Here is a 12,646-nt window from a genome sequence, read left to right on the forward strand (position 1 = left end):
AAAGCACTTACACCGTGGCAAGAAAGGGTGCCACGGCAGACTAATGAATGAAACAAAGCTGCCTTTGTCTGGTGAGGGTGAGTGGCACACAAACGAACCCTTTGGTGGTCGGCCAGTACGCTTAGACCAGACAAAGGCGATTAAGGGGCAAAGTGGTAAAATCTGGTCATGGCAGGCACTATAAAAAGACCCTTGCCATGCCCAGAACATGGGATAGGAAAAAAATAGGGGAGTATCACAAAGTAAAATAAAAAGAAAGCAAAAAACAAGGGAAAGAAAAAAGATAAGAGAGAAAACAGAAAACAGAGAGAGATAATACGATGAGCATGCACTAATAGGTCGATTTCCTTCTTTCCCCCTGGAAATCCTACTCTCTTCGAGAAAAAATAATGAAAGGAGGATTCCTTTGGGCACTAACTATTTAGGTTCGGTTCCCTCAAAATTATTAATCCCCACGGCAGGATTTTTCCTGGGAGATTAGTTGCATTGAGAGGAGACGTTCTTCCTCTTTGGTCTTTGCCTCTACGGACCAAACTTGACTTGATATTTATTCTTAATTAACTCATATTATCACTTACTCCTTTATTTCTTTTCTAAAAGCCATTGTTATCATTGTGATTGTCATAAATAGGGATTACTTGGTCATTTTCCATTAAGTAAAGGTCAATGTACTCTGTTTTTTTGTTGTTGTTATTATATCTGTCTGCCATAACTCATTTGAAACAGCTCTGCCTGTCATAAGTACACTCCTGGCAGACGAGGCCTAGTTTGTGCACAAGCCAGTCCAAATTAAGTTGCAGTTGGACCGATCTCAACTCTCCTACTCAGAATACTTGGGGCCCATTACCGCAGGAGGCAGCCTAGCCCAACGTACAGTACACAAAAAAGGCCCCTACAATCGTATTGTATCGTAAAATCGTATGTATCATACGATACATAGACAAATGCTTTAAAATGAGATTTTTTTTGTTAAAATTTGTACTTTTATTTGAATTTAACAAGCTGTTAAAATTTTTTTTAGCAAAAAATTATTAGTTTAGTTAATTTGGCCTACTAAAATAACATATTCATAAGTTTTTTTTCCCCTCTCTTCTACAATTGGACTACACATTACACACTTACCTTTCACTTTAATATTTAAAAATTTTTTATTTTTTATTTTTTTTTGTCGTTATTGTTATAAGTCCAAGAAACTAGAATGGGCAAAAAAAAAAAAAAAAAAAAGAAAAAAAAAAGAAAAAAAAAAAAAAAAAAAGGAACAAGAAGAGATAGTAAATGTTAATGACGAATAACGATGAAGAAAATTTTAATGAAGAAATAAATTTGCAAAATTATAAACATGATGATAGCGTTGACTTAGATGGGGTTAATTAAGTAATTTGATGAATACGATGAAAATAAATTATTAATTTTTGGTCATTTGTAATATATTATCATTTTTGAATTTAAGAAATTTGAATGTGTATATTATAAACACATGTTAGTTTGATTTATTTAGTTAGCTTATTAAATATTATTACATAAGTGATAAATTAATCATTAGTTGAATATATTTAAAATTTATAATGAATATACTCTTTGTTTATATATTTATAATTTATTTATAAATTTTATTAAGTGTTTGTGTATCTTACGATACATGATATGATAGGATACATGATACACAAAAATTAAAAATCGATTCACAATACAATTTACGTTTTGACAATTATACTTTCAACTCATCAGACCTATCTCAACCCATCAAATATAAGTTTATTTTATTACACTTATTTTAATTTATTTTATATTTTGGTATTTTGAGAATTGGTACTGGTTCCCTTCATGGGTATAGTGGGAATTTCGTAATTATAGAAAAGGGCAAAGATGGGAAAAGCAGAACTATAAAAGAAACCAGAAACCCTAGAACAGAGATTACCAAACTACTTGATCTTATCTGAGCAGAAAGGTGAAGGTGACTATGGGTGTAAGGACGCAGCTTTGGGGTCTCTTCTCATCTCTCAAATCTCTAAATCAGTAAGAGCCACCCTCCTCCTCATCCATAGGGGTTGCTGGCGGCTCTGTTTTTCTGGAAAAAGAGTTAAAAGAGTGAAAGAGCCCTTTTTGCTGGCAATGTCGTTTATCATTTTCACTTTCACCCTTTTGTGATGAAGACTGCCTGCAGTCTGAGCCCATCCCACTTCGATTTTTTCAATCGAGAGGGCTGTGATGGCTTCGCGGGCTTCCCAATCCTACATTTGTTTTTTTTTTTTTTTTTTTTTTAGTTCTTTCTTTTTCATTAAATTGAAGCATATTATTTGTATTTTTTTTTTCCAAGGAAAATAAGAATCTAATCGCGAGGTCTCTTTTTTGGATAAAAGGAAATATTGGGTTTGATTGTAATGGGAAATTGTCTTTGGAACTTTGAGGGGTTTTGTTGGGTTAGCGTTTGGAACTTTGAAAACTTTGTATTTTGAAAAAGAAAAAAAAAAAGTAATTTTAAAAGTTCTGAAAACATGTTTTTTTTTTTGGTGTGTGTTTGTGTTTTCATTCAAAATTGCTTTTTTTTTCTCCACGAAATCGCAATGCTAAATCAACCTGATTTTGATTGATTGATTAGCGGGCAGATTATGGTGGTATGTGAATGTTTCAGTCTATGGAAGTGTTCTGTATTTGTTCTGTTGTAGTTTAAACTTGGTATTTGAAGTGTTAATTCATTGTCTCGTTGTTCGTTTAATAATTAGTAAAGTTGTGATTACTGCTAGCATCTATTATTTTGCAAGTTTTTATTATTATTTTTTATTGATATTATTTTGCAAGTCAGCAAGAGAAAATGGAATTAACAACAGCTGGTCCATAGGGTGGAGCGGAAGGTATGAATGTGAATGTGATAATGTTTATTGAAGAATAAATGGGTGCTTGAAAATGGCAAGACCGATGTTTCCTGTGGAGTGAGATCAAATGTATGATGTGTCTACTTGAATTCCCTTGTATTCTATGTATATGTTAGTTCTAAATTCGTGAAGGTATATCGTATTCATATATGGTTTATTTTCCTTTTGGGACAAGGTTTTGTAATGGATAAAGGAATAAACAGAGGAAAGAAATGTATCTATTTTTCTGTCTTTTTTTTTCCTTTCCTTTTTAAGGGATTATTTTTTCTTTATAAATCATTGAAGGATCTTGAGGGAATGCTATGAAATGTGTGTGTGTGTGTGTATGTATATATATATATATGTTCTGTTTGATTCAAATAAATTTTGATATATAGAAAATAAACTTTGATAGAATGAATTATATTATTATAGTAAAGTGCATAGTCTTGATTGTTAGGAACAAAATGCCCTCACAGCCCCCTTGAACTTTCAACTACTTGTCGAGACACTCCCCTCTTGAACTTTATATTGGCCAATTTGTCCTATAAACTATTCATAGCTGCCAAATCAATACATTAGTTAGTCTTCCATTAGGATTCTAACAGAACAATCAAGTGTACTTCAAAAAATCAAATCTAATCCATCAACTTGATGGTAGAGGAGAGAGAAGCCTTGGGGTCAGGTTTAGAGAGAGAGAGAGAGAGCCCATCAAACCAGACCAACCATTTGTCTCACCAAAGCCAGAGTTTGTGTCCTGACGTCGTCCAAATCCTATGCAAGTCAGTTAGGCCAGAGTAGAAACTCATCCAACACAAAATGCAAAATCACATCAATTTCAACACAAAACACACCCATCTGCATGATCAAAATCAACATCAACCAAATAATAGAAACCCAATTAAAAGTGGGAAAAAAAAAATTAGAAGGAAAGAAAACCACGAGCACTAGCATTGGAGATTCTAAAAAGTAACTATTTTACGATCTCAAATATTACTTTATCTATTTTACCAACTCATTTTATAACTCATTATACATCCCAATTTTTATATTTACATACATTTTATTAAAATAATATAAACTACCCGATTAGATAATAATATTATAATATAATCAACAATTCACTCATCTCTCTCCATTAAGCCCACAGTTTGCAATCACTAGATCACCGCCACCTCCTGCAACGATCTCCCACTAAAATTCAGCCGAACCACAGCACTAGCCACCACCACCACTGAACCACAACAACCCACAAATCAATAGCCACGACCTCTATATCATTGACACACCACAAATCCAAAAATTTCTTCAAAATTTCCATAGTCATGAGCCATAAACAACTGCTAAGATACATACCCATTGCCACTGCCAAATCACCAACTGAGATTCATACCCAAACCTACCGCTGAGCCACAAACAACCATTGAGATTCGTACCCTTTAGTTCTGCCGAGCCACAAACCCATCACCTAAACCAGCCCAACAACCACTGAGGCCCACCACCGAAGCCAACCTAGCCACCATGGAATCCAACCTAGCCAACCCATCAAATCCAATCGACCCACGATGAGCCACAATCACCCCACCCACGATGAGCCACGATTACCCTACCCACGGCGAACCACCACGACCACCTTGCCGACGGTGAGCCACGAGCCCACACCAATCCACAACGATTTGAATCCCACCCACCCAAAGCCTCCACGTTGATTGGAATTCCACCCACCCAAAGCCTCCATGCCGATCTTTGCCACACTGGTTTGAAGCCCAAAAGCTAATATTGAGAGAGAGGAGAAGCTTTCAAGGTGAGAGGAAGGAAGAAGAGAGCGTGGGAGAAAGAGAGAAATTTTGAAAGTGAGAGGAAAAGAGAGTGAAATTAAAAAATAATTTTTTCTTTACAATCCCATGAACAGTGATATGCAACCTCACTATAGAGCATGAATTTAAGAGTGTAGTTGCTAAAATAGCAACTGGTGGTGTTTACACCCCCAATGCTAGTGCTCCAGAGCTTATGATTAAAGCAAACATAGGTCTAACGTAATACTTGAAATTCCAAATAAAATGCAAAATCAACACCAATCTCATCAAATACCTCATTTACTTGACTGTCTCCTTTAGAGCTTATAGCCTTTTTTTTTTTTTTTTTTTGAGTAGAGAGCCAAAAACAATCTTATCAAATACCTCATCTACTTGACTATCTCCTTTAGAGCTTACAGCCTTTTTTTTTTTTAGTAGAGAGCCAAAAAAAAAAAAAATGAAAATGTTAAAATCAGTAAAAGCATCCAAGGAGGCCAACGAGCTTGTTGGAAAGCCTTGCTCAAACTTGGCACCAAGTATCTCAAACTACCATCTAATCTCATTGTCTTTCAAAACCCTCTGCATCCCACCCAATATATTAGGATTTTTTTTGCAATTTAACACCAAAATGCTAACAATTTCATTAGTTAACATCATTTCCAAACTCTTTAGGAAACTAACATCTCGAGTCTGTCAAACTCGAGTTCGCTGTAACAACTCGAGTCCACTGTAGCAACTCGAGTCCAATGTAGCAACTTGAGTCTCAGAGCCTCGAGTTGAATGTGCTGGTAGTGGAAATTTTTTCCACGTGGAACTCGAGTCTTTAAGACTTAAGTTCCCTTAGCAAAACCCAGAAAACACACGCTCATCTTCTCTCAAAAACTCTCATCTTCTCTCAACAAACCCCAAAACCCAGCTTCTCTTAATAAACCTAGAAAACAATAACAAAACAAGATCCAAAGCTTAAAGAAACCTAGAAAACAAGAACTAAAAGTTTAAAGAAGAGCATAAACCAACAACGGTGGAAAATTAAAAATAGAGAGAAAAAATAAATTCTCAGATAATTTTAATTTTGAATTGTAAACAGGAGGCAAAGCTTAAAAGAAGAGCTTAGATTAACAATGGTGGAGAAATGAAAAACAGACAGAAAAGGAAAGAGAGATTGTATCGGAGATGAAAAACTGAATAAATATGAATCAAACGAATTGAAATGAAATCCTCACCGCCTCCATTCTTGAAGAGTGAAAAATTACTTGGACTTCATCTCGGTCTGCAGAGGAAGCACTGTTCCATTGGAGACAAAAATGCCATCGCCGCTAATGTCATTTTCACCAAAACCGTTGTAACCTTTATCGGATGCCTTCTTTCTTCTTCACTCCTTCTTCACTCAAGTTCCACGTGGATAATTTTTTCCTCATTTGCTTCGGACTCGAGTGTTATAGGCTTGATTTGTACATTGAACTAGGTCGTGTGTGCGGTGTAGTGTACAAGATGTTGTTTGGTCAGTTTTGGGATGGTAATTTGCCACGATAATCTGAAAAAATATACCAAAAAAAATATATCATCCCAAAACCGGGGGGATATTTTCAAAATTTATCAAACTCATATGCAAATTTAAGGAAATCTTTCAAAATTTATCAATTTTTTAGGATATTTTAGGGCCCAAGCCCATATCTCTAACTTTCGAAGCCTATTTTGTTTGTATTTTTAGCTAAATAAAAAAAACAAAACATTTAGGTCTAAGAAAAATTTCATACTATTGATTTTTTTGGCCTAAAATTGAAAAGGAAACTTACAAAGAGAATCAATTTAAGAGGAGCAATTAGTCCAATCCACGATTAAAGAAAGTAAATCATACCACACTGCCAAATCGACTACTTAAAACACTGGTTTTTGGAACACCTACAGTGTAGCTTGGTTTCCCACAAATAGTACAGACTTTCCAATCAAATATACAAAGTTTCCCATAACATATACATACTTTCCCATAAAATACACAAACTCTCCAACAAATTGTATAGACTTTCACACAAAATATGTAGACTTTCTCGTAGTGTACAGATATTCTCACAAAATATACAGACTTCCCATAGAATTTAAACACTTTCTCACAAAATACACAGTTTTCTCTCAAATGTACAAAATTTCCCATAAAATATACAAATTTTCTCATAAAATGTACAGGCATTTCCCTTTCCATAGTGTATAGATTTTCCTACAAAATGTATAGACTTCCCCATCACTTATATATACAGATTTTCCCACAAAATATACAAACATTCCCAAAAAATATACATGCTTTCCCATAAAATATACACAATTGATCACAAAATGTACAAATTTTCCCATATAACATATAGAATCTATAAAATGTACATTTTTTTTTTTTTTATGAAATGTATAGACTTTCCCTCAAAATATACAATTTTTTCTTATAAAATGTTCAAACTTTCCTATAAAATATACATACTTTCTTCTAAAATATACAGATTTTCCTACAAAATGTACAGACTTTCCCATAGAACACACAAACTTTCCCACAAAGTGTACAGATTTTCCCATAAAATATATAGATTTTCCCATTAGTTTTACAAACTTTCTTATAAAGTATATAAACTTTCTCACAAAGTGTACATACTATTGCACAAAATATACATGCTTCTAATACAATATACAAAATTTCCCCAAAACATATAAACTTTCCCTTAAAAGGCATAGTTTTCCCATGAAGAGGTACAAACTTTCCCATTGTGTGTATAGACTTCACTATAAAATATATAGACTTTTCCCCTCTAATATATATAGACTTTTCCAAAAAACGTACGTATTTTTCCAGAGAACATACAAACTTTTCCACAAAGTGTATAGACATTCACACAAAATATATAGACCTTCAATAAAATATACACAATTTTCAACAAAATGTACATACTTTCCCATAGAAAGTACAATCTTTCCCACTATGTGTAAAGTTAAAATTGCACAAGGTGAATGTGTAAAATCAATTTAGGAATAAAAAAAAAAAAAAAAAAGAATGATGATGTGACCAATGACATGGTGAATGAGGTGACGCAACAGAAATATAACAACATTAAATTGCTCAAGATGAATATATATATATATATAGACAATATTTTTTTTCTCTTTTTTTTTTCAATTTTTTTTTTTTTTTTTATTTTTTTTTTTTTTGGGTTGCAATATAAGTTGCTTAAAATTTTTCTATTTAATTTTTTTAAATAAACAAGTAGGCTAAAGTGTCATAGGAATAACCTTTCAATATGAAAGGCAAAATAAGGACAACTCCCTTCAAGAATTTGACCAAAACTTTCTGCTGATAATGTGTTATATATATATATATATATTAAAAATTAGCAGGAAGACAAGAAAAAGAAACAAGAGAATAAGATAATACGTAGAACTTAATTTTCAAGTGGCCATCTATGCTATATAATAGTAGTGGTGGCTCTAGAAATTTTTTTTTCTAAGGTGGTCATTAAGAAACTTAAATTATACAAAATATAATAAGAAGAAAACTTGAATATATAAGCATCACACACACACACACACACACACACAAAACACAAATTTTACAATTTTTTTCTGCAAATAAAATTAAAAAGAAAAAAGAGACTGATGAGAAATCAAGTGAGAACTGAGAATGCTGAAATGAGAGTATTAAAGTGAAAAAAAGTCTAAAATGATGATAGAGAAGAGAAAAAGAAAGTGAGAGAGAGCAATGAATGATATATGCTGTGATTGCAAGTTTAGCCGCTGGGATACTCACTGCCACAATTTCTTTTTTGGTAATATTTTTCAGTAAAATTAAATTATGGATTAATTATTTTTATGGAATGGGTTGAATGAGTTATGAATATGAATGATTAGGAGTTTTTATTTTTTATTTTTGAATGAGCCCTTGTTGAATATTTTGTTCATTTTTTTTGTTTGGCCTAATTTTGTTGTTTTTAGGCTATTTTAATGCTTTTTGGGCTAATTTTTATTGTTATTTGAATTTTTTTTTTTTTAAGAAGTTAAGAATTATGTTTAGGGGGTCAAGATTATTTTTGTGAGGGACAATGTTTATCTACAAAATTGATTGTAGCCTTAAGCTACAACCTTACTCAATATCTTTATATTGGAGATAAATTTTGACAAATCTACCATTAAATTACATATTTTTCTTATATCCTTTATGCTTGCAAAATTTTTAGAAAATTAAATATCAATAGCTATGTCATTAATAAATTGTTTAAATTGCAAGTTTTTATAGTTTAAAATTATGCATAAAATATAAGCATATAAATCATATAATAAATAATATCCAATTGACACAAAATTTGACATGTGTATTAACAGCATAAAGAATATGCAATTCAACGATTAGATTTTCAAAATATGTAGTGATATTAATTTTATTAAGTAAGATTGTTGTCTTAGGCTACAACTAATTTTGTAGCTAAATTTTGTCATTTTGGGAGAAATGCTAGGGACATAACAAAATATCACAACATTTCCAATATTAGCATATAAAAAATATAATTAAAAACTAAAATAAATTTATGTGTGAGTTGGCATGCTAATTTGTAATGTTGAGAAATTGTTGCGATATTTTATTGTGTTTCTAGCATTACTCTTATTTTTATTAAACTAAAATTCTTGAAATTATCAAGTTCAGTGTACTCAATATTATTTTAGGATAAGTAAACATGTTAATTTAAATGTAATTATGTATATAATTTTTTTTACAAATTTAAAGATATTTTAAAATCATTTGAAATCGTTGAAATTTTCTCAGGGAACAACTTGGTGGTAGAACATTAAATAGAAAAGCTACAAAGAGCCAAAAAGTCTTTGCTTGAGATTACACGGCAATAATGCCGTGTAATGCAAAATGGACCGCCCAATGTTCCTCTTTACAATAGGTTGAACATTATTGGACTTTGAGCAGCTTGAATTGTAAAATGCTAGTAATTTAGTAATAGACTACAATTTTTGTTATGATTCATGCAACAAGTTGTTTTCAAATGGCGAGTTAAGTAGTGATTGATAGGTCACGTCTGTGAATTGTGGCAAAAGTTTTGTAATTTGTTACAGTCATCATTGGCTTGAATTTGGTTTCTACTTTCTACCTAATCATCAACCTTGAGTTACCATTGTCCATTTTAGTCTCTTGTGTTATCCAACCAATTTCAATTTCCAAATTCCAAGTATGGCATTGGCTCTTGTTTCTACTAGCAAGGACCAACTTATTTCTTTCATTACTTCAGAGTTCATGGCGATTGCAAATGTAAAGGTAGAAGTCCAAAAGCTTGAAAGTAAGGCAATGCTCTACGATGGAGGCTCAAAGACATATCCTATGAGATGGACGATGTATTGGACGAGTGGAACACTTTCATGATCAAAGCTGAGGTTGTGAAACAAGAAAAACAGGAAGAAGAAAAAGAAAAAGCTGAAACTAGCACTGCTAAGAAGAGGAAGCTATGGCCCCTCATCACCTACTTCAATTCTCAGTTTCTAATACTTTTCAGCATCGTGATATGGCTCATATGATAAAAGAATTGAATGAAAAATTAGATGAGATTGATAGAGAGGGAGAGATGTACAAGTTGTCTTTACTAGGGGCAATGAAGAAGTTGAGAGACCAAGAACTACTTCCTTTGTTAATGTGTCTGAAATTCTGGGGCTTGATAAAATTAGGGATAATCTAGTGAGTATCCTATTGGGCAAGGGTAGTGAAGAAGAAAGAAAACCTCATGTCATCTCTTTAGTGGGTATGAGTGGTATTGGAAAAACATCTCTTACCCAACTAGTCTATAATTATCGTCTAGTGAAAGTCAATTTTGACAAAAGAATTTGGGTTTGTGTTTCTAAACCTTTTGATCAGTGTACGGTTGCCAAAGCAATCCTTGAAGCTTTAGGAGGCCGTGACTCCAAGATTACTGAATTGCAAATCTTATTGGAATAAAATTGTGAATTGATTGAGGAAAAGAACTTTTTCCTTGTCTTTGATGATGTTCGGATTGAAGATTATGCAATGTGAAAGCCATTTAGAGATGCGCTCAAATATTGTGGTTCCCAAAGTAGTAGAATTCTAGTGACCACATGTAAATATAAAGTTGCAGAGATGATGCACATTACCAATTTGGGGATATTGTCTAAAGAAGATTGTTGGTTAGTGTTTAGTAAAATAGCATTTTATGGTACGAATTATGAGGAGTGTAACCAATTAGAAGACATTGGCTTGGAAATAGCGAAGAAGTGTAAAGGCTTGCCACTTGCTGCAAAGACTCTAGGAAGTCTACTGCACTTCAAGAGGAGTAGAGAACAATGGGAGATGGTTTTGTGTAGTAGTTTGTGGGGAATGGAAGTTGTTGAAAGAGGTCTTTTTGCACCGTTGTTACTAGGTTATTATGATTTGCCTTCACAATTGAAACAATGTTTCTCATATTATGTTGTCTTACCAAAAAATTATGTCTTTTATATTGATAACTTGATCTCTATGTGGATGGCACAAGGATATATTGACTCAAAAGAAAATATGGATATGGAAATCATAGCAAGAGAATACTTTGAAAATTTAGCCATGTGTTCTTTCTTCAAAGATTTTGAGAAAGATGAGGATGATGTCAAGATAATAAATTGCAAAATGCATGACATAGTGCATGACTTTGCGCAATTAATGTAAAAAAATGAATGCTTCACAATCAATAATCATATGGAGTTAGGATTAGATTATAAAAATGTTCACCATTTGCAGTTAAAAATTCTCAGAGTAACCAAATATCCTAAGTCCATTTATTGTGCAAAAAATCTGCGTAGCCTCATTTTTGAATATCAAAGTGATTATAACTTGTCTAATTTATTCCAGCATTTTAGATGTTTAAGAACATTAAGTTTGTATTGTCAAGGTGATATGTTAAAGGAACTTCCAAATGCAGTGGAAAATTTCATACATTTAAGATATCTTGATTTGATTAATTATTGTGGAGACAGGTTGCCTAAAACCATATGTAATCTATGCAATTTACAATTTTTGAGATTATAATTCGAAGTGACATGTTTGGAAAATTACACCAGGCCATGGGTAAACTTATTAACCTAAGATTTTTTTTTTTTTTTTGGTATTTCAATTACTCAAGGTTAGATTCAGAGTTTCCAAGAGGGTTTGGGAGATTGATTTCTCTCAGAACAATAAGTCATATCCTTGTTAGTGGTAAGGATGATACCAAATGATGTAAACTAAGAGAATTAAAAAAATTGAACCACCTTCAAGGGACTCTTCAAATAAAAGGCTTGGGGAACATGGTAGATGCATGTGAGACCAAGAATGCACAACTCAAGAAGAAGATAGGCCTTCGTACTTTGTCCCTAAGGTTTATCAAAAGGGATTGTCAAGATACAAGAAGGGAGAATGATGTATTAGTTCTAAATGCCTTAGAGCCACCTTCATACTTGTAAGATTTACGCATTGAATGGTACAATGGCACCACAATGTTTCCTAATTAATGTCATTGACCAAATTGAAAATGCCTACTCTGGATGGGTGCCTAAATTTAGAGTGTTTACCACCTCTTGGAAAGCTCTTTTGTTCCTAGAATCTTTAGCTATGGAGAACTTTTTTTTCATTCAAAAATGTGGGTGTTGAACTTTTGGGAATAGATTCAGAAAAGAAGAAAGACCTACTAATAGTATTCCCAAATTTGAAATCTCTCACATTTGAATATTTTCATGAGTGGGAAGAATGGAATGGGATTGGAGGAGAAGAAGAGGAAGAAGAAAAATGTATTGTTACTATAATGCCAAGTCTTCAATACTTGAAAATCTGCTACTGTCCAAAGTTAAAGTCGCTGCTGAACTTCCTTCTTGCAACTCCATTACAAAAATTGTAGATCAAATACAGTCCAATTATCAGCAAACATTGCGAAAAAGGGACAAGAAAGGACTAGCGCAAGATTTCCAACATCCCAAACATCCAGATTAATGACGAGTATGTGCAAA

General features: G+C 32.8%; 1 long non-coding RNA gene across 1 annotated transcript; it reads left to right on the top strand.

Annotated features, from left to right (window-relative positions):
* The first annotated feature begins 1,910 nt into the window (after positions 1 to 1,910).
* Positions 1,911 to 3,281, top strand: LOC136066451 (uncharacterized). The gene is made up of 2 exons (XR_010627941.1): positions 1,911 to 2,016; positions 2,804 to 3,281. It is a non-coding gene; the product is annotated as an uncharacterized LOC136066451 (long non-coding RNA).
* Positions 3,282 to 12,646: the final 9,365 nt, after the last annotated feature.

This window comes from Quercus suber, unplaced genomic scaffold (assembly GCF_002906115.3).
Source record: "Quercus suber isolate HL8 unplaced genomic scaffold, Cork oak 2.0 scaffold_36, whole genome shotgun sequence".
NCBI lineage: Eukaryota > Viridiplantae > Streptophyta > Magnoliopsida > Fagales > Fagaceae > Quercus > Quercus suber.